General features: G+C 36.5%; 1 protein-coding gene across 2 annotated transcripts in view; it reads left to right on the top strand.

The window, feature by feature from the left end:
* Gabrg3 (gamma-aminobutyric acid type A receptor subunit gamma3) overlaps window positions 1-19597 on the top strand; it is a 657289-nt gene that overhangs the window by 331388 nt on the left and 306304 nt on the right. The gene's annotated exons all lie outside the window — the stretch shown is intronic.

The following is a 19597-nucleotide window of genomic DNA, read 5'->3' on the forward strand; positions in this document are numbered from 1 at the left end:
ATTGGCTACATAATAGTGTCAGAAAGGTATATCAACAGCAAGAAGCAATCCTTAGGTGAAGTCTCTGAGGACACTCCATCTCAGAGTGCACCCATTGCAGCCATGCAAAACAGTGGGACATTTCCAGAAGATTCGGTTGCCATGGCCTTTCCTTAATGGATTCTTTCATGTACAAATATTTATATAAATGTAATTTGATTATGTATATATACATATATATGTATATGTATTCAGGTATAATGTCTACATGTGAAATAAAGCATGTAATATTTAATAATTTTCTTTATGAGTGTGTTTTTTGTGATTAGCATGGTGATTTCCAGTTTTATCTAATTTCCTGCAGATGTCAGGACCTAGTTCTTTTCATCTGAATAGGTCTCCATTATGTATAAACACAGCATTTCTTTCATTATGTTTTGATTAGCATTGAGGCTGACTTAATAACTTGGGTCTTCTGAGTAGTGTCACAGTAATCTCTTATCATATATTTATTGATATACTGATATTCCGATGAGTATATACTCAAAAGGGATATCACTGTATCTTGTAGTTCTTGTTTTAGTTTTAGTGGCATTACTAACTCACTGGAAGTGAATAGTATTTTTCTGCATCTATTTTTCCTCATATCTTGTCTAACATTTATTTTTGTTGTGTGTGTCAGGAGGTGGTACATGAAGTATGTGGTATATGGTATATAGGTATATGAAGTGACAGGCATCTGGATAGAATTTCTACACATTACCTAATATACCCTAATCTTATTCACTTCTTCATTATTCTTTTTGCTTTGACCAACTCTCATCCTGCTTCAAAACATAGAATCTTTCTCTTGTCTCATAAAGAAGATACATAATTGTACATGGCTTTCACAAGGCAGGTTGGTTTTCACCTGGCAGAATGTAAATCGAATCCAACAGTCTGTATCACTGCTGGAGGGATTTCTACTTCTGTCTGGTGTATTCATGATTTGTGAATTGTGTTTTAAGTGTTTCTGAGACTGCTCAGATACTGAACAGATGCTGACCCTTACTCTCCTTTCCAGAAGCTGCACAGTGTTTGTACTGTGGTGGGGCTGTGATAACTGTTTGATAAATGCAATAAATTAGTTTAGAATCTTATTATCTTGGAAATAACCCATTAAGAATAAGTAGTCATTGGAAATCACAGAACATAAAACTTTTCCTGTTCCTACATACAAGGTAGAAGTGCAGATAAAATGAATTTTGAATTTGGCTTTCACAGACTCAGCAAGGATTTCCTAAATTTTTGTATTTTAGGAAGTAATGTGGATGGAACATAGAGCTTTCATACACACAACTGTTTGCTTGTTGTACCTAGGCATAAGAAATTATCACTCTTCCAGGCACATTCTGTGTGATGGCTTAACCTGGCTGAGAGTATTAAAGTCTGGAAATAAAATTTTTAAAAAGGCAACAGCAACAACAACAACAAAAAATCTGGACCATGTTCTTTCCCTAGGCATGCCATTTTGTGTGATCTACTTTTTTCTTTCTTTTCTTTTCTTCCTTTCTTTTCTTTTTTCTTTTCCTTTTTCTTTTCTTTCTTTCTTCCATCCTTCCTTCCTTTCTTTCTTTCTCTTTTGGAAAAGTGTTAGTTAATGTTTTCCTATCTTCCTGCAATGGTAGATACAGAACACTGTTCCTTTGGACTGGGAATGGAGATGAAGGGAAGTCTGTTTGTGTTAAATGTGGGAAGTGACAGTGGCAGAAGGGATCTGATTGTCCCTAGAGAGTCAGGACATACTGGAATTACATCTTTGAAATAACAAGAAGCATCAAATATAAATTGCTTTAGATAGTGTTGATGCAAAAACAAGACAGAACAAAACAAAAACAAAACAGTGCTTATCTCAAAGGGAATGAGTTTATTCTAGAGCTAAGTTTGAGTGACCATGGTCCAGGAACACAGATTTAGGTTTCCCCAAATCCCAGGATCCAACATGGAAGCAGTTTCATTGCATTTTATGGTGATAGAATAAAGAAAGTCATAAATGAAGGTAAAATACACTGGGGGGAGTGGGTACATCAGAGTATCAAGTACACCAAGAAAGATGGGGGAAGGGGTTCTTTTCTCTAGGCCTCAGATGTTATTTGATAACATTCTTAGCTTCTGGGTTTATGGAAGATAGTGGTCTGCTAAGATAAGAGATTCCAGAGGTTTTTGTCCTTTAGTTACAGGTCTTCAGGTAGAACTACAAAGGAGTATACCGTTCTAAGCCTGGCTCCAGAGCCATTTTGTCTAGCCTATGCCATGTGTCTCACATGTTCTACAACCTCTGAAAATGACTAGTTGAGACCCCTTAAAACATGAGCCTATGGGGAACATTTTATATTCAAACTATTGCAGTTTTTATTTTCAGTGTTTGTGAAAATGTACATGAAACATACATAGTTTGAGTCAAGTAAGCTTCAGTGTATCAGTAAGGAAGTCTCCAAATTACTGCTAGTAAATACACAAGCTCACATCAAGTAATGGGTTATAGAATGGACCTTAGCAAGTAAAATCAAGTCATGGTATGGCCAGTGGAACAATCTCCTTGCTTATTCTGCTTTTCTCCCTGATTGTCTTAATTCTTCTTTCTCGTATTTCCCTGAAAGAATCAGTACCTGGCCTCAGAGCTGCTCTCTTCTTTCTCATGGCCTCTTTTCTCAGTGTCCTTATAGAATCTGTTAAGCATTAAATTGGGGTCACAAATCAACAGACCACCACTCTGATCTAGGTGTCTCAACAAGGTATGGTCACTAAAAGATAGAGAGCAAACTCATATGACTACAATGGATGCTGATTTTTATCCAAATACAAAGGGACAATTTTCTCTTCCTCATTGGCTGAGATCTAACATTGGTTAGGTTGACAGTGGGTGAGAAAGAGGAAGAATGTAGGATAGAGGGGGGTGGCAATGAGTCAAGTTATCAGGTATCAGACATATAGACATCCTGTTTTAGAACTTATAAGACACAGCTTGTACCTTGAGTCAATACTGATCACTTGTCTTCAATATGCCAACAAAAGAGCCAAACAAAAGGGAAATAATGGAAATGCTCTAATTTTCTCTCCATTTAGGGTGATGTTGTAAAGCTTCTGAATGGCAAAAGACACCATCATCTTGACAAAGTGACAGGGTACAGAATGGAAAAACACTTTTACTAGCTATACATCTGATGGATGGTTAATATTTAAAATGTATATAAAAAAACTAAAAAAAGACCATCAAGAAAAAGTAAACAACCCAAATATAAAATGAGGTTCATAACTAAACAGAGTTCTCAAAACATGAAACACAAGTGATTGATAAGAAACACTTAAAAGTTTACCATCCTTAATTGTCAAGGAGATTCAATTCAATAAAAATTTGAGATACTCGGAATGGCTGAGATGAGTAAAAACAAATGACAGCAGCTCATACTGATGAGGATATGGTGAAAGAAAAATAAATATCCATTGCTGGTGGAGGTGAGAAATTTTATAAGTACTATGAAAATCAATGAGGCACATCTCTAGGAAGCTAAGAGTTGATATACCTTAAGATCCATCTATATCACTCTTGTGCATATATCCAAGTTGTTTAAGCATACTACAAAGACACTTGCTCATCCATGTTCATTGTTACATTACTCATAATAGCTAGAAAAAAATTAGAAACATTCTAAATGTCCATCAAAAGATAAATGGATAATGAAAATGTGATACATATACACAGTGGATTATAACTCCATATGGCAATTAAAAAACGAATAAAAATTCACAGGGAAATAAATGGAGCTACAAAAAATCATCCTGAATGAGGTAATTCAGGTCTAAAGAGATAAATATGGTATGTGTTCTCTTACAAATGAGTTAACTTTTAAGCCTTTGATAGGCATGTCACTATTTAAATAACCTGAGGATCTAGGTAAAGTATGGAGGGAAAGAGTTCCCTAATAAGGGGAAATAGATCAAATAGTTATAGGTGGAGGTGGGGATACTGAACAGGGATATCAGACAGGTAGGGGGAAGAGGGAAAGAGGGGAATAAATAGAATAAAGGATAAAACTAAGGTCTATTGGAAGGATTGTTTGGAAACCTAACACAGTAGAAGTTTCTTAAAATATGTACATATAAGAAATACAAGTGGAGTCACCAAATAATTAGGGAGACAATGCCTCAACTAAATATCTTTCATCACCAAGTGAAAACTCCAGTACCAGTAATGAATCACAGTTAGTTGAGTTGTTGGCCAAAGAGGCCCTATGGAAACTCCCAAAGAACTCAGGTTATTTCCAAAGCTATTGATTGCTCTCCACAATCTAATGGGTAAGACCCTATTGCTTAAGAACACCAATATATCTCATTGAATGTGGAGAAGTTGAGCAGAACTTCTAGAACTTTCACCCTTCTCACTAATGTTCATGATACTGGAAGATATGCACAACACTGGAGGAAAAAAGTTACCACCAACTCAGCTACAAACCCTTTGATGTACAGCAGTGTCATTCCTGCATGATATCTTGGTACAATAGTGGCACAAACATTGTGAGTGCAACTAACCCATCTCTGGTTGGATTTAAGGTGCATTCCATGAGATGGAACCCATCCCTGACATTGCTAAGTTAGCCAAGAACCTGAGACGAGATAGATTGGGCCAAGGGGAAAACCAAAAACCATTGTTCTGCTAAAAGAATTTAGAAAAAAAATGTTTACTAACGACATTCTTCTATATCCATAAATCATAGTCATTGCTATTTATCAATAAAATAAGTAGAAGCAGTCATTTACAAAGTGCTGTGTTCAGCTACATGAATAATAATTTGGAATTATCTAAAATAAACAATAACTGTTCTTGATACAGAGTTGGTGTTGATTGGTACAATGCATGAAAGATACATGTATTAGTTACTATTTCTGTGCTAAAACATCATGTCAAAGGAAATTTATTTATTTATTTTTGACAAAGGCAATTTGTAAAGCAAAGCATTTAATGGGTCTTATGGTTCCAGAGGGCTAGACTCCATGATGACAGAGCAAAAGCCTGGCAGCAGGAACAGTATAGAGTTCACATAGCAAACCACAGCAGAAGTCAGAGAGCACACTAGGGATGGCATTTGTCTTTGGAAAGCTCTAATCTAGACAAAGCTGCACACCTCCTCCAATAAGGCTAACCTTGCAATTCTTCCCAAACTGTTCTACCATCTAAGAACCAATCACTCAAACATGTGAGCCTGTGGACCTCATTTTAATTCAAACTACCACAGATTAATTTTCCTTCTAATTTTACTTCTTGATACTGCTTCATAAATGTGTATGTTTAAAAGTATCCCCTTTTTAGAGTAGCTTTCCAAAATCAGAAAGAAGAGCAGTCTTTATTCATATGCAATAGATAGTAGACAAAAAAATGTATCAAGAGTTATATGATGTTGTAGAAGCTACTCTTTCATCTCTTTGTGGAGCTTATTTGGGATGAGTGCATGTATGTTTATGATGTTACTACTACCTTTTCTGGTACAAAGCATAAATCCTGAAACATGAAGGACATGAATGTAGAAGAGGGATCTTTCTAAAGAACGATGATAGAGTGAGGTGATGAAAAGAGAGTGTGGAGTAAGAATAATTACAATTTGTTATATACATTTCTAAAAGTCTGAAAGAAGAAATTTAATTAATTGTTTTAAAAGAAAGATAGCTCATAGATATGCTTGAAAAAGTTATTATTACGTGTCAATAAAGGTCAAAGGCAGGATATTAATTTGATGAATTATGGTTGTTCTTTAAAAGATTTTAAAAGAAACTTTAAGTTACTAATTACAAGTGACATTGAGTTATTAATGTCCCCAGTGATAGGGATGGAAGCACAGTGCCAACTCATCCCCAACACCAGCCTGAAGACAAACTCATAGGGAAGGAGAAAAGAATTTCAGAAGCAGAGCTAGAAATTTATTAAGAGCCATTTATAGGTCTTAATCTGAGGGGTTGTTAGAGAGAAAGGTGCTGAGTAGGAGTGGGCCCTACCCCAGAGTGGGCTTGGGGAGCTCTGAGCTAGTCACTGTTAGCTTTCTTTACAATGCATATTGGTGTGTCTCAAGTTGCTATTTTGAAAGCTGCTAAGAAACACCACTTACACCTTTAACATTTCTCAAGCAGTATGTTTTACATCTGTGTGTAAAGCAAAAATAATTTTCCTTATGAACAAAGTTGTAGGTTTTCTAGATGTTCTGTGTTTAGGTCTAAGAAAAATAGAAGAGTATTAAAGGCACACGGCTATATATATCTATAGTTCTTAGCAACTACAGTTGGTAGAGTGTCCTTGACAAGATGTGTTTTGTAAAATATGCATTATCTTCACGGAGAGTTTGAGCTCTAACTATTGCCTGTGTTCTGACTCCATCAGCAGGATAAATGAGCCCTCATCATCTATCCCCAACTTTCTATCTGATGATATTGATCAGAGGTAGAAATAAGTAATACAAAGTAATTAACTTTTATTTAGATATTTCTTATTAAAATATAGAAATAGAATTATATCAAAATGAAAATTATGGTTTTATTTCCTAATTACTTTCTATGCTGCTCTGACCTCCACTTGGAATTTAATATTAGCTCTTTCAGTCATTATATTTTTCTTTCATTAATTACATAGAATAAAATATTGCTAGTATATCTTCAAATTTGAATACATGATAGAAGTTTTTGTTTTCAATGTTGGACATGAATCCAGAGCTCAAAACAACTATGCAAGTATTCAGTGAACAGTGGTTTACCACAGTGAGGTTTTTCACCATATTAAACATTTATGTTTAAAAAATCTTGCCATGTAGATATGTTCAGAAGTCATTACCTTACTCAGTATTAAAATCAACACAGGGGTTTAGATGTCTATTCCACTATAAGTCATAAATCTAAGAACAGGTAGAGAGGAGCAAAATAGGAATATTTTCTGGTGGATATGAAAACTGTTGTATTGCTTTGAAGAACAATGTGTTGGAGTACATTTTGAGATCAGTTAGCTATTACATAGTCATCCATTTGCAACTATGATTTAAATTACTAAAAGCTTTCTTGTATTGTAAAGGAGAGGACATTTTCTTTCAACTAATAAGGACAGCCTGTCTTTTCTCTCCTTGACAATGTTTTTCTGATGTTGACTCAACCATTCCTTTTTGACATATCTGTTCCCACCAATGATTTGTGAATTTTATGAATTTTTCTGTCTTTTTCTGTGAAAGAAAATAGTATCCAGTTTTCAATGTAACCTCTGACAGGTTATGGTACATGATAAATAGCATTGAGATGAGGCAGTTAACTGGGTCTTTCCATGCCCTTTAAAGCTAGTCACAGGGAGTCTTTAAGGAGGAAAACATGGGCCACCTCCAGAACAGACCTGCTGAATGAAGCAGCATTAGTGCCTGTGGAGATGGGAGTACATGAATACTATTGAGGTCCTAGAAATGAACTGACCAAGCTCGTGTTCCCCCTTCAGGATACTCCTTTCTGCCTAGATGAGAATAAATTAGTACTGTTTAAGCCACATAGTTGTGGTAATTGCTGCAAGAAGAAATTACTATAATATTTTAATTTTATTGGCACTTTCTTTAACTCCACTGTTTCAAGACACTAAAGAAATGAGTGTGCTGTTTTTTAGAGTTCTTAATTCTTTGAGTTGGCTTACAAAGGCTAGGAATCATCCTTCAAAATTAATAAAGCATAATTTTGCAACTGCCTAGCCATGACCACTTCTCCTTTAGTGAAGATTAGGAGAAGAAAGGCAAGATATGTGCCATTTTGTTTAGAAGTCTTAATTTTTTTTTCTTTTTCTTTTTTTCTTGAAAACAATAAACTCTTGGTTCTGTATATTTTTAGGAAACTCTGATAATTAGAAGTTTTGAAGGAATTTTCTGTTATCTAAAATTCAGTTTTAGATGGTTTCTAGATTTTTCTGTTCTTGATAAACAGGTGTACACACACTCTGCCAGGAGATGAAAGTTCCTGTGGCCCTTGTCCTGTACACAACGTCTTGAATACTGAGACTGCAAAAAACTTTGCATCCAAACAGTAGAACATGTAAATGGGTAAAAAGTAGTTTTCAAATGGAGAATCTTTCTCTAATATGTCTTATGTAGATGACCAATGTGATACTAGCATCAGTAAGGCATGCCAACAAGTGTCCCAATGTAACATGACATGCTAGGCACTTGCTATGGCATGCCTTGTCTACAGACCTACAGACCATGGCATCAAGCTAGTCAGGAGGAAACCAACATAAAAACAAACAAACAAACAAACAGACAGACAAACAAAAACCACTGGATGGTAACAATAGATAATTTCAGACAAGAACACCTCAAACTGCCAAGTTCATGAAAAGCTAAAGAACTCTGAAGAAGTATCTCAAAAGCAGACTATGTACTGATCAAAGTATCCCAGGTGGATCCTTAAAAATGCAGTGCATTACGGGATAACTAACAAAACTGAATAAAGCACAGACCTCAGTTAACAATAATACCATTTGAATGCTGGGCTGTTGGTTACAATAATTATATCAGTCTAATAAAGATACTAACATAAAAAAAGTGGAGGGGGTTGAGGAGATGACTCAATGTTAAGAGCACTGGCTCCTCTTCTAGGGGGTCCTGAGTTTAATTCCTAGCAACCACATGGTGGCTCACAACCATCTGTATTGGGATCTGATGACTACTTCTGCTGTGGCTGAAAACAGAGACAGTGTATTTATTCATATATATATATATATATATATATATATATATATATATATATATGAAAGTACCTGCTTCATAGGTATGAGGACCTGAGTTTGAAGACCCAACACCCATACAGAGACCTGGGCATGGGAGTCACAACTGTATCATTATGCTGAGAGGCCAGGAAGAAATGGCTTAAAAACAAATAGAAACTCACATTCAGCCTGGAATTCAAAGCCTTTATCCACTTGTCTACTTTTATAAGTACAAGTTCTGTCTGCTATTGAATAAGTCAACATGGAAGCTTGTATAATACATTAAGGATTTTCACAATACACTGAGAAATTTCACTTACATGTTGCCAAAAAATGTGTGTGTGTGTGTGTGTGTGTGCATGTGTGTCTAAGATATGGGTTTCTGAAGTTTCTCTGATAAGCAACCTAGCTGAAATATGCCAGCTGTCATTGACCACTGGCTTCAAAGTATATGCATGTGCGGTCATACATACAGGTACATACACCCACATGAACATATACTTCCACCACACACACACCAAAATTATTTCAGAAAATGAATAATAAAGCTTAAGAAAACTTATCTGGAGTTTATTACCTTGCATAGTGAATAATATCCCAATCACAAAAAAGCCACCATCTCTTTTATAGCAGTTAAAATTTTTTCACACACATATATATAATTATATTATATAGTATAAAAGCTATATTATATATAATATAATTATATAATTTATACACATATATGTATGTGTATACACATATGCATGCATTTTTGACAAGGTTTAAGTTACTGAAAATTCTCAGTGCACATAGTACAAGTTGCCGTGTTGACTATACAATGGTAGACATAACTTATACTTATAAAAAAAAAATCAAGGGGCAAAGTCTTTCAATTTCAGGCTAATGTGGGCTTCTATTTGTTTTTAAACATTGTTAATGTTTTGAGGATGAAATCTTAAATCTACCATATGCTTTTACAAACCCAAATGTCTTACATGATAATGTTTATGCTGGGCTTAGAGGAAACATTGATATCTCTTGTCTTTTGTGCTTTCTGGTCTCTTCCCACGAATTTGACTCCTAGTGAAACCCATCACTGTGCATGTACTCGTTTAAAACAAACATTACTTTCCATTTTATTTCTGGGTTAAAAATAAATTAAGTAATCTAGAACCTCTGTTGCCCATAGAATCGGAATTTTTCACAGGAGATGCATGTTTGTCATTTTGTAAGTACTCTAAGATTATGAAAAACTAATGCATGAGCAGTCTAAACAGTGAGCTGACACCCATTTGTCTGTCCATTGCTGGGCTGCCTGGTAGCTGAAAGGAGCCTGCTGTTTTCTTGTTTTCATTAGAGAATGAGAATCAGATGTGGAGACAAGGGTTTGGTAAGGCAGTACCTCCCCACCCACCACCCACCCCTGTGTTCAGATTGAACAGTGGCTCTAATTGTTTTCCAAATAATCATCTATAGTAATTAGCTTAAATGAGGATTGGGTCCTGGGGAGAAGATAGGAGAGAAGCAACAACATGAAAAGCAACTTTTCTCAAGTTGTTGCCATGGTTCCCGGGACGCAGGCTATTTCTATCACAGCAGCAAACACAAGTGCTTTTAGAAAAGGGACAAAGGGAAATGAAATCAGGGCTATTTCCATAGCAACAAGGAAATCTGATGTGACTTGCCTTTACTTTACCTAATAATACTAATATTACTCATTAATAATTTTTACAGGAGCAGTTCCATGTTAAACCCACAACATGCTGCATTGTTAAAGATGTCTCTGGGGTTCATGGAAAATGTTAACTGATCACTGACTGAAGCTAATATTGCCATTTATTTATTTAATGATAAGAAAAAAATTCTCTTATTTGTATCATAGACAGTGTCACATAGATGCTTGTGGGATGCAGGATTAGTAAATGTGAAATGAGTGATGTAAAGAGATTTTGAATATGTAAACAGACTCCAGGTGGAATTGCAGTATCATTTAGCAAAGATCTGACTAAAGGAAGAAAAACCATACATGACTGGGCTTGTTTACTTGGAGTGAATATTGTAAGAGAAGAGCAATAAGAAGGTAAGGCAGGAGATTAAAAGTTGTTTAAAATCCCACAGTTGGAAGGCCTCCCAGGAGATCTGATGCACACAGGGCAACAGGCCCCACAATCTGAAGGTTTCTCAGGAGATATGCTATGCCCAGGGCAACAGGTAAGGCACTCACCCAAATAACCTCAGCATTTGGGACTCTTGAGAAGCCCAGAAGAAACAAGACACCTGCCCATCACTCAAACTCCACCTTCCTTTTAGCCTACACCTTCAGTCAGGGCAGATTATCACAGTGTCTGCCCCTCTGAAGACCCTCATGTCTGAAGGCCTCCCAGTAGATCTGCTGTAGCTAAGGGACACAGGAGGCAGGCTGAAGACAGAGACACCCAAGCCAGTTGACATCAGAGATAACCAGATATCAAGAGGCAAGTATAATATACTTTGGCACCATCAGAACCCATTTCTTCCACCACAGCAAGCCCTGGATATCCCAACATACCTGAAAACAATGAAGCTAATCTAAAAATCCTATCTCAGGAAGATAGTAGAGTCCTTTAAGGAGTATATAAATAACTCACTGAAAGAAATACAGGAAAACACAGGTAAATAGGTAGAAGCCCTTAAAGAGAAAATAAATAAATATCTTAGAGAAATATAGGAAAACATAATCAAAGAGGTGAAGGAATTGAACAAAGTGGCCCAAGAACTAAAGCTGGAAGTAGAAACAAAAATAAATAACAAATGGAGGCAACGTTGGAAGTGGAAAACCTAGGAAAGAGGTCAGAAGCTACAGATGCAAGCATCAACAACAGAATACAAGAGATAGAAGAGAGAGTCTCAGGCATAAAAGATACCTTAGAAGATATTAACAGATGCCCTTCATAAGAGGAATGGGTACAGAAAATGTGGTACATTTACACTTTGGAGTACTACTCTACTCAACTATTAAAAACAATGACTTCATGAAATTCTTAGACAAATGGATGGAACTAGAAAATATCATGCTGAGTAAGGTAACCCAATCACAAAAGAACACATGCGGTATGCACTCACTGATAGGTGGATATTAGCCCAAAAGATTGGAATACCCAAGATACAATTCACAGACCACATGAAGCTCAAGAAGAAGGAAGACTAAAGTGTGGATACTTTGGCCCTTCTTAGAAGGGGGAACACAATACCATTGGAAGGAGTTACAGAGACAAAGTGTGGAACACAGACTCAATGAAAGGCTGTCCAGAGACTGCCCCAACTGGAGATCCATGCCATATACAGTCACCAAACCCAGACACTATTGTGGATGCCAAGAAGTGCTTACTGACAGTAGCATGAGAGACTGACAAATACAGAGGAGGATGCTCATAGCCAACCACTGGACTGAGCACATGTCCCCAATGGAGGAGTTATAGAAAGGACTGAAGGAGCTGAAGGGGTTTGCTACCTCATAGGAAGAACAACAATATCAACCAACCCAACCCCCCCCCCAACCCTGAGCTACCAGGAACTAAGCCACCAACCAAAGAGTATACATAGAGTATATATTTGATCCATGGCTCCAGCCGCATATGTAGCAAAGGATGACCTTGTCGGGCATCAATTCGAGGAAATGCCCTTGGTCCTGTGAAGACTTGATACCCCAGTGTAGGGGAATGTCAGGGTCAACACCTCTTTAGTGGTACCTCCATAGTCTACACAGCTTTCAACACTACTGTCTCCCATGCTCTTATAAGGATGGCCTATAAAGCCAATATTATAATGTTTAACCACTTTTCTAGTCCAAAGACCCCAAAATTTCCACATTCCTTCAAAGAACACCATGGTTAGTCCCGGTACCAACTTCTATCTTTAGTTACTGTTCTGTTGTGAAGAGACACAAAGAGACACCATAACATTGGCAGGCTTATAAAAGGGATCACTTAACTGGGAGCTTGCTTACAGTTTCAGATAATTAGTCCATGATCACCTTGGCAGGACGCATGGCAGTAAGCAGGCAAGCATTCACTGGAACCATAGCTGAGAACATACATTTGATTCACAACCAAATGGTACTGACACAAAACAGACGTGCAGACCAATGGAATAAAAGCAAAGATGCAAACATGAATACACACAACTGCAGCCAACATTTGCTGGAGAAGGAAAGCATCTTCAACAAAAGGTGCTGGAAAAACAGGATATGCCCATGCAGGAGAATGGCATTATCCCTGAATCTATGGCCTTACACACACACACACACACACACACACACACACACACACACACACACAAAACTAACTCCAATGGATCAAACACCTAAACCTGAACACTGAAGCTGGCAGATAAAAACATAGATAGTATCATATATGATGTAGGTGTAGTAAAAGGCTTCCTGAACAGGACTCCCTTTACCAAGAATTAATGCCACAATTGGCAGGGGAGAATTCTTAAAATGAAACAATTCTGCAACAGCCAAAGAAACAACCAGGTGAAGAGAAAACCCACAGAATGGAAGAGAATCTGTGCCAGCTACACACATGGCAAATGATTAATATTCAGACTAGACAAAGAACAAAGGGGCAGCAAAAATGTCCAATTCAAAAACTGAGCCTGGGTCCGAAAGAGAGTTCTCAATACATGCACACACACACACACACACACACACACACACACACACAGAAGCTAAGATATAACTTATAAACTTACTATCCCCAGCAATTAAGGAAATGTAAATCACAACAGCTTTAAAATTTCATCTTACCCTAGTCAAAATGGCAAAGATCAATGGATCACCCAACAACAAATGTTGGGAGGGGTGCAGGGGAAAAGGGAATCCCCTTTACAATTGGTGAAGTTGCAAACTGGTGAAGCTGCAAAAAAAAAATGAAAAAAATGAACTCCTTGGATAAATGGATGGCAATAATGTCATATTGAGTGAGGTAACCCAAACTCAGAAAGACAAAATTTGCATGTTCTCTCTCAGTGGAATCTCCTAGCTCTAAATCTTCAGATATAAGTGTAGTCCTCACCCTTCCAATAGGTAGAGAACATTACAGATAACTACAACCAATGCTAATCCAGATTTGAAGAGCCCAATCTCAGCAGATACATCTATAAAACAACCCCTGCACCAGGCTCAGAGAGCATTATGGGTGAGGGGGCAAGAAGCATGTAAGTGCCAGAGCATCAGAAAGTTTGCTGTGAGATGGTATTTCCTGAGAATATCAGAAGCAGCATCCATAAGGTCTCACCAACATAACTGACCCAACATGAGTTGAACAGGGACAACAAGAAAAGACATGCAAAATTAAGGAAAGACAAAGAGGCCTCAGCCCTGCATAAAGAACTATAGGCAACTGAGGAATGCCATGGAGTGGGTGAAATAGTCTTCCCCAGAGAAACGCACACCAATTTTGTTATTCAGCATCAAACGGTTAGCCTTGAAAACACATATACAAGTAACATATCATTTGATCAAGTTACATGTATGCATGTAACAATAATTAAAATAAAAGAGTCTATGCATTTGAAAGAGATCAAGGGCAGGTGTATTAGAGAGTTTAGAGGAAAAAAACTGGGGATATGATGTAATTATAATGTAATCTCAAAAACAAAATATATTTTTTAACTCTGAGATTTTATATAATGACATTCTGAAGCTTTTAGATTGTGGCCTGTAATGTTAATGGATTCCAAAAGCATTGCCTGATAGTAACAAGGATGTCAGGCACAGAAATGGGAAATGATGAATAGTGATGAAGGAGACAACAGATATCCCAGGATAATTTGACTCTGGATGGGTACATTCCAACTTTTGCCCAGTCAGGGACTTCTAATAGATCAGTTAGACTTGTAGAATAGTTTATGTAAGTACGGCTTTTTAATTCTGGGAACATGTATTCAGCTCCTCTAGTTAGCCCAACTTCACATTTTATGCCTATGGAGCCTATGACACTTGGGATCTCCATTCCTAGAATTTGGCTAGCATGCCACTGAGTAAGTACTAAACTGTTTAAGAGAGGGAATGACCAGCAGAACTGAAAATATACCTGGGCCATAATAATCATCTTGGCCATTGTGGTCCACACAAAATTGTTCTTTTTCTTATACTCTGTGTGTGACCTAACCCATGTATCATATATTAGAAAATTATACTTAAAGTTAAAATAATAATTAACAATATTAGGCCAAAATGGAAGAGGCTCAAAATAGAAAATCTGGTCCATGAGGGTAAAGGGCATTTTAACTCATTTGTCCTATAAATCATCTTTAACCTGTTTAACAATGTATTCTTGTTGTCAGTAGTTGTCCCTTTTGTATGAAATATGGTATTTGATAGGTATCATACGTGAAAATGATTTATTATTATTTCATTTTAGTTCTTCTTTGTTTTTTTTCTTTTATTCTTCTTTCATGCATTACATCATGTCCGCAGTTCTTCCTCCTTCTACTCCTCCCAGTCCCTCTTCCCACATCGCCTCACCCCAGATCTACTTCTGTATTCCTTTAAATTAAAGAGCAGAACTCCCTTGGAAATCCACCAATCATGGCCTAACAAGTCACAATGAGACTAGGCACACACCTTCATATTAAGGTTGGACAAGGTAATCCAGTAGAAAGAACAGGCTCCCAAGTGTAGGCGAAATATATACCCCTCCCCCAATCCATACAAGACCACCAGATACACAACTTTAGTTATATACAGAATACTTGTTTAGATCATATAGAGTTCATGTTTGCCACCTGAGTCTCCATGACCTCTATGAGTCCTGCTTAGTTGATTCTGTGGTGTTCCTGACTCCTTTGGCTCCTGCAATCCATCCTCCCCTCTTCTGTGGATTTTCCCCAACCTTGCCTAGTATGTGACTGTGGGTCTCTACATCTGCTCCCATCAGTTTATATCTATGATCTCATGTGAAATGGCTGGTTCTAATATTAGAAAATATTTGACCCTAGTGCCTAAATTATTATCACTGTCATTCATAACAAATAATTTAAATTGTCTTATAGTTTTGGTATTATACCTGATTACAGCTTTGAAAAGTAAAGGAATTGTCACATTGCAGAAGAAGTCAGAAAACAATAGTGTCATTTCAAAATCTTTCCCCAAAAGTGTACTCTTTTATAAACTACCAGTTATTATTAATGGGTAATGTAGAAACAAAGGTTGCCAAAAATCAAAATTTCTTAGATTTTACAGACATTATAAAATTCTTATTTAAAAAAAAATCAAAAATTGACTTCATCAATAACCATTTTTTATATTTCCTATATAATTTAATGCTAAAATATGAATATTATTTAAATTGTTTCCGATGCCTGATGATGGCACTGTATGACACATGAAGACTCATTTAATGATGCATCATGAACTCTTGAAATATGGGTCTATGTGGCTTGAAGGATATTTTTACAAAATAACTTTCCTTATTTCTTGTTTTTGTATATGAACACATTTGTATAGATTTAAAAATTCTTTTTAGATGATATAGTATGTCATAAACCTATACTAGTTCACTGAATAATTAAAAAACAGAATATGAATTCTGTTGCCATTGGTAATTTTTATAGTTGATGAAGAGAGTATAGAAGAAAGATGGAAGAGTGCTTCAAATGGCAGTTGGAACAATGAACAAGGTGTAAGAAGATCTCCAGGTTGAGAAGCTAATCAAAAAATAAAATAAAATGTTTGGATGTATGTACTCTATGGAGGTGAATAAAGGTCCTTCCAAAAACCATAGGTTATCAAGCAAATGTCTCCATTGACAAGGTTGGAAAGCCCTTGAAATCCCCAAAACATAATAGGTAGTTGACCCTGATGTGGTTGTCCACCAGAAATAGATTATAAGATACTATTGTTGAAGTTTCTGGTTTCAATTCTGTGGGTATAATAAACACCATGACCAAAAAGCAACTTGAGAAGGTAAGAATGATATTAGCTTACAGGGAAGCCAAGACAGGAACTGAAGGCAGGAGCTTAGAGCAGAAACCAATATAGGAATACTATTTACTGCTCTGTGGTTCATGCTTAGCCTGCTTTCTTATACAACTCAGGCCTACCTGCCCAGTGGTGGCTCTGTTTATAGTATCTAGGCCCTGTCACAGTAGTCAATCAATCAATGAATTAATTAATCAACCAACCATCACTAAGAATAACAACAATAATAAATACAAATACAGGCTATATAGACATGCCCAAAGGCCACTCTAATCTAAGAAATTCTCAGATTGACAGCTTATTTTCCACATCTTAACACTTTTAATAAATAAATATATCACTTAAAGTCATACTGTTTCATTTATTGTCCACAAGATCTCATGTTATTATCATGATATAAACACAATGTTTTAAAAGTTTTACAATTTATAAATTTTCATCACATTAAAAGTTCAAGATTTGGTTAAAACTTCAAGGTCTGTTGGCTTTTATATTTATAAAAATGTATTCTTACTTCAAAAAGAAAGAACCAGGGCATAGTTAAAATTAAATCAAAGAGAAACCTAAAGTCTATCACTATATATTAATTTCTGTAGTTGAGTGTCCAGCATCTTGGGTTCATTCGTAATATTCTCATTCAAAAGCATGGACTAAGATATTCTCTAGTTCTGCCCTCTGCAGCACATGTAGCTTGTCTTGTAGACTCAGGCTAGCTCCATGCCACAACTACTATCCTTAGTGGACATTGTGTGGTACTGGAATCTCCATTATCTTGTGATCTCTGCTGTAACTTAGATTGTTCCTTCATCAAGGGCTTCCCTTCAAGTACTCTGTCTCTGTCCTGTTGTGCCAAGTCTCCCTGACATTTTATGACCCTTCATAAGCACCATGAAGGACTCCGTAACACTGCCCAGTTCTACTGGCAGCTTGAGCTATAGCTTTGGATCCCTCAGACCACAGCTTCTGTGTGAAGGCTGTGAGCAAATGTTTGTCTGACTGTTTTGCCTCATTGATGCTGGTATCTTATTAATCAGAGATGATTTTTCTGTTTCAGCTAATCAGCATCCATTGTCCCAATAACAACTAAGGTTTTTACTTCCATGCATTCTTCATCCAAAATATCATCCAAAAAGCTTTGGCAGTCTCTTCTGTCCTCTGAAACTCCACAAGCCAGACCTTCATCATCTGTATTTCTTTTACTGTTCTCATCCACCAATCTCCCGTAGAACAGGCTACTAAGCTCCAAACACTCCATGGCCTTTTCATTCCAAAGTTTACAAAATCCTCTCCCCTGAAATGCCATGGTCAGGTTCAATACAGGTACCAGCAGACCAAATTTCTTGTTCTTGATACCAGGTTCTGTAATAGTTTTCAATTTGTTGCTGTGATTAACATGACCCAAAGCAACATAAAGAGGAAAAGGATTTATTTGAATCCCATCGTAGATGGAATTTAAGGCAGGAGCTTGAAGCAAAAACCAATAAAGGAACATTGATTCCTGGCTTACTCCTCTCTGGTTCATGTTCAACTTTCTTATATAAACCAGGCCCACCTGCCCAGTGGTGCCTCCACTCCTACTGGGCTGATCCCTCCCATGTCAATCAATTAAGAAAATTACAGCACTAATGTGTAGGGCCTATGCATCCTGAATTTCTGTCTTCACTCCTACTTCTGCTTCTTTTGATAAAACAGATAATTCTAGTTTCTCTCCTAAGACAATCATAGCTAAAAATGCAGGCATTTAAGAGTTAATTGTAGACTTTGAGCTTGTAAAAAAAATTCAAAAGTATCCATAAAACTGATATTTACATGCATAGGCATACACTTATTTTAAATTAGGCATGCCAAGATTAGTAATAAATTTTAAAATGTGCAACAATGTAACTGCCAAAGTTTGATACTTGTTTATTTTTAGAAATTTTTAGAGCAGATTGTGTTTTAACACATGCTATTTTGGTCACAAAATGGCAGAGAGAAACAATTACATTAATTTAGACCCCACTCTTAGCAGGAATAAACTAGAAATTTATGTCTCTTAGACAGAATTTTCCTAAAGGAAAGCCAAATACAGAAGATGAAGTTTGTTATATAGACCTAATCTAATTCTCTTTCCACATGTTTAAACCCTAAGCAACAGAAGGAATCAACTTTACAGTGTGAATTTTGAATCAGGAAATGTTAGAGACTTCTGTTTTGTAGGTCTGTAAAGCAATCTGAAATCCTTTAAGCAATTGCAGAAGGCTCTTCTATGACCATGGACAGATCATTATCAAATTTCATAGCTTGGCTTCTGCCCAGGGAGTGTGATCCCATCAGCATATCTTCTCCCTCTATGCTGGATCTTAAAAGAGGTTATAATTTTTGATTCAGGTATTTCCTCTGCTTGGGAATTACTAGATAAGGGAGAAGAAGGAAAAAATTGGAGACACAAAGTCACAGAAGTGAGATGGGAATTGAGACAAGTTAGACTACTCAGAATTTATATTCAGTTCACAACATAACATTTAACTTATCATTAATTTACTGTGGTTGAATTCCTCTATCCCTCCCTATCACTGTTTTGACAAAGTTTTTAATACTCTTATTGACTTGTTTGGTGAACGGGGAGGAGGAGGAGTATAAAAGAAGGAAATAAAAAAAGCCAGATTATATACTATGGGAATGGGAAGCAAAACTGCCAAATACTAGCAACCAAATAAATGTGTCTGATGGCTCATAGACCAAAAAAGTTCTGAAACAATAAAAACTTACTAAATGGAAAATAGATTATTTGTGGGCCCCCATATTGAGTGCCAACATTGTCAATACAAACAACTCTGACTTCAAAGAGGAAGAGAGATTATGTATTCTGAGCTAAATACAAGTGACTATTGTCTGATAACACAGATTCATTTGTTACTTTTTTTAGATGCTTTAAAGATAAG

The sequence above is a fragment of the Mus caroli genome, unplaced genomic scaffold (assembly GCF_978045245.1).
Source record: "Mus caroli unplaced genomic scaffold, Mus_caroli_1 scaffold_8, whole genome shotgun sequence".
NCBI lineage: Eukaryota > Metazoa > Chordata > Mammalia > Rodentia > Muridae > Mus > Mus caroli.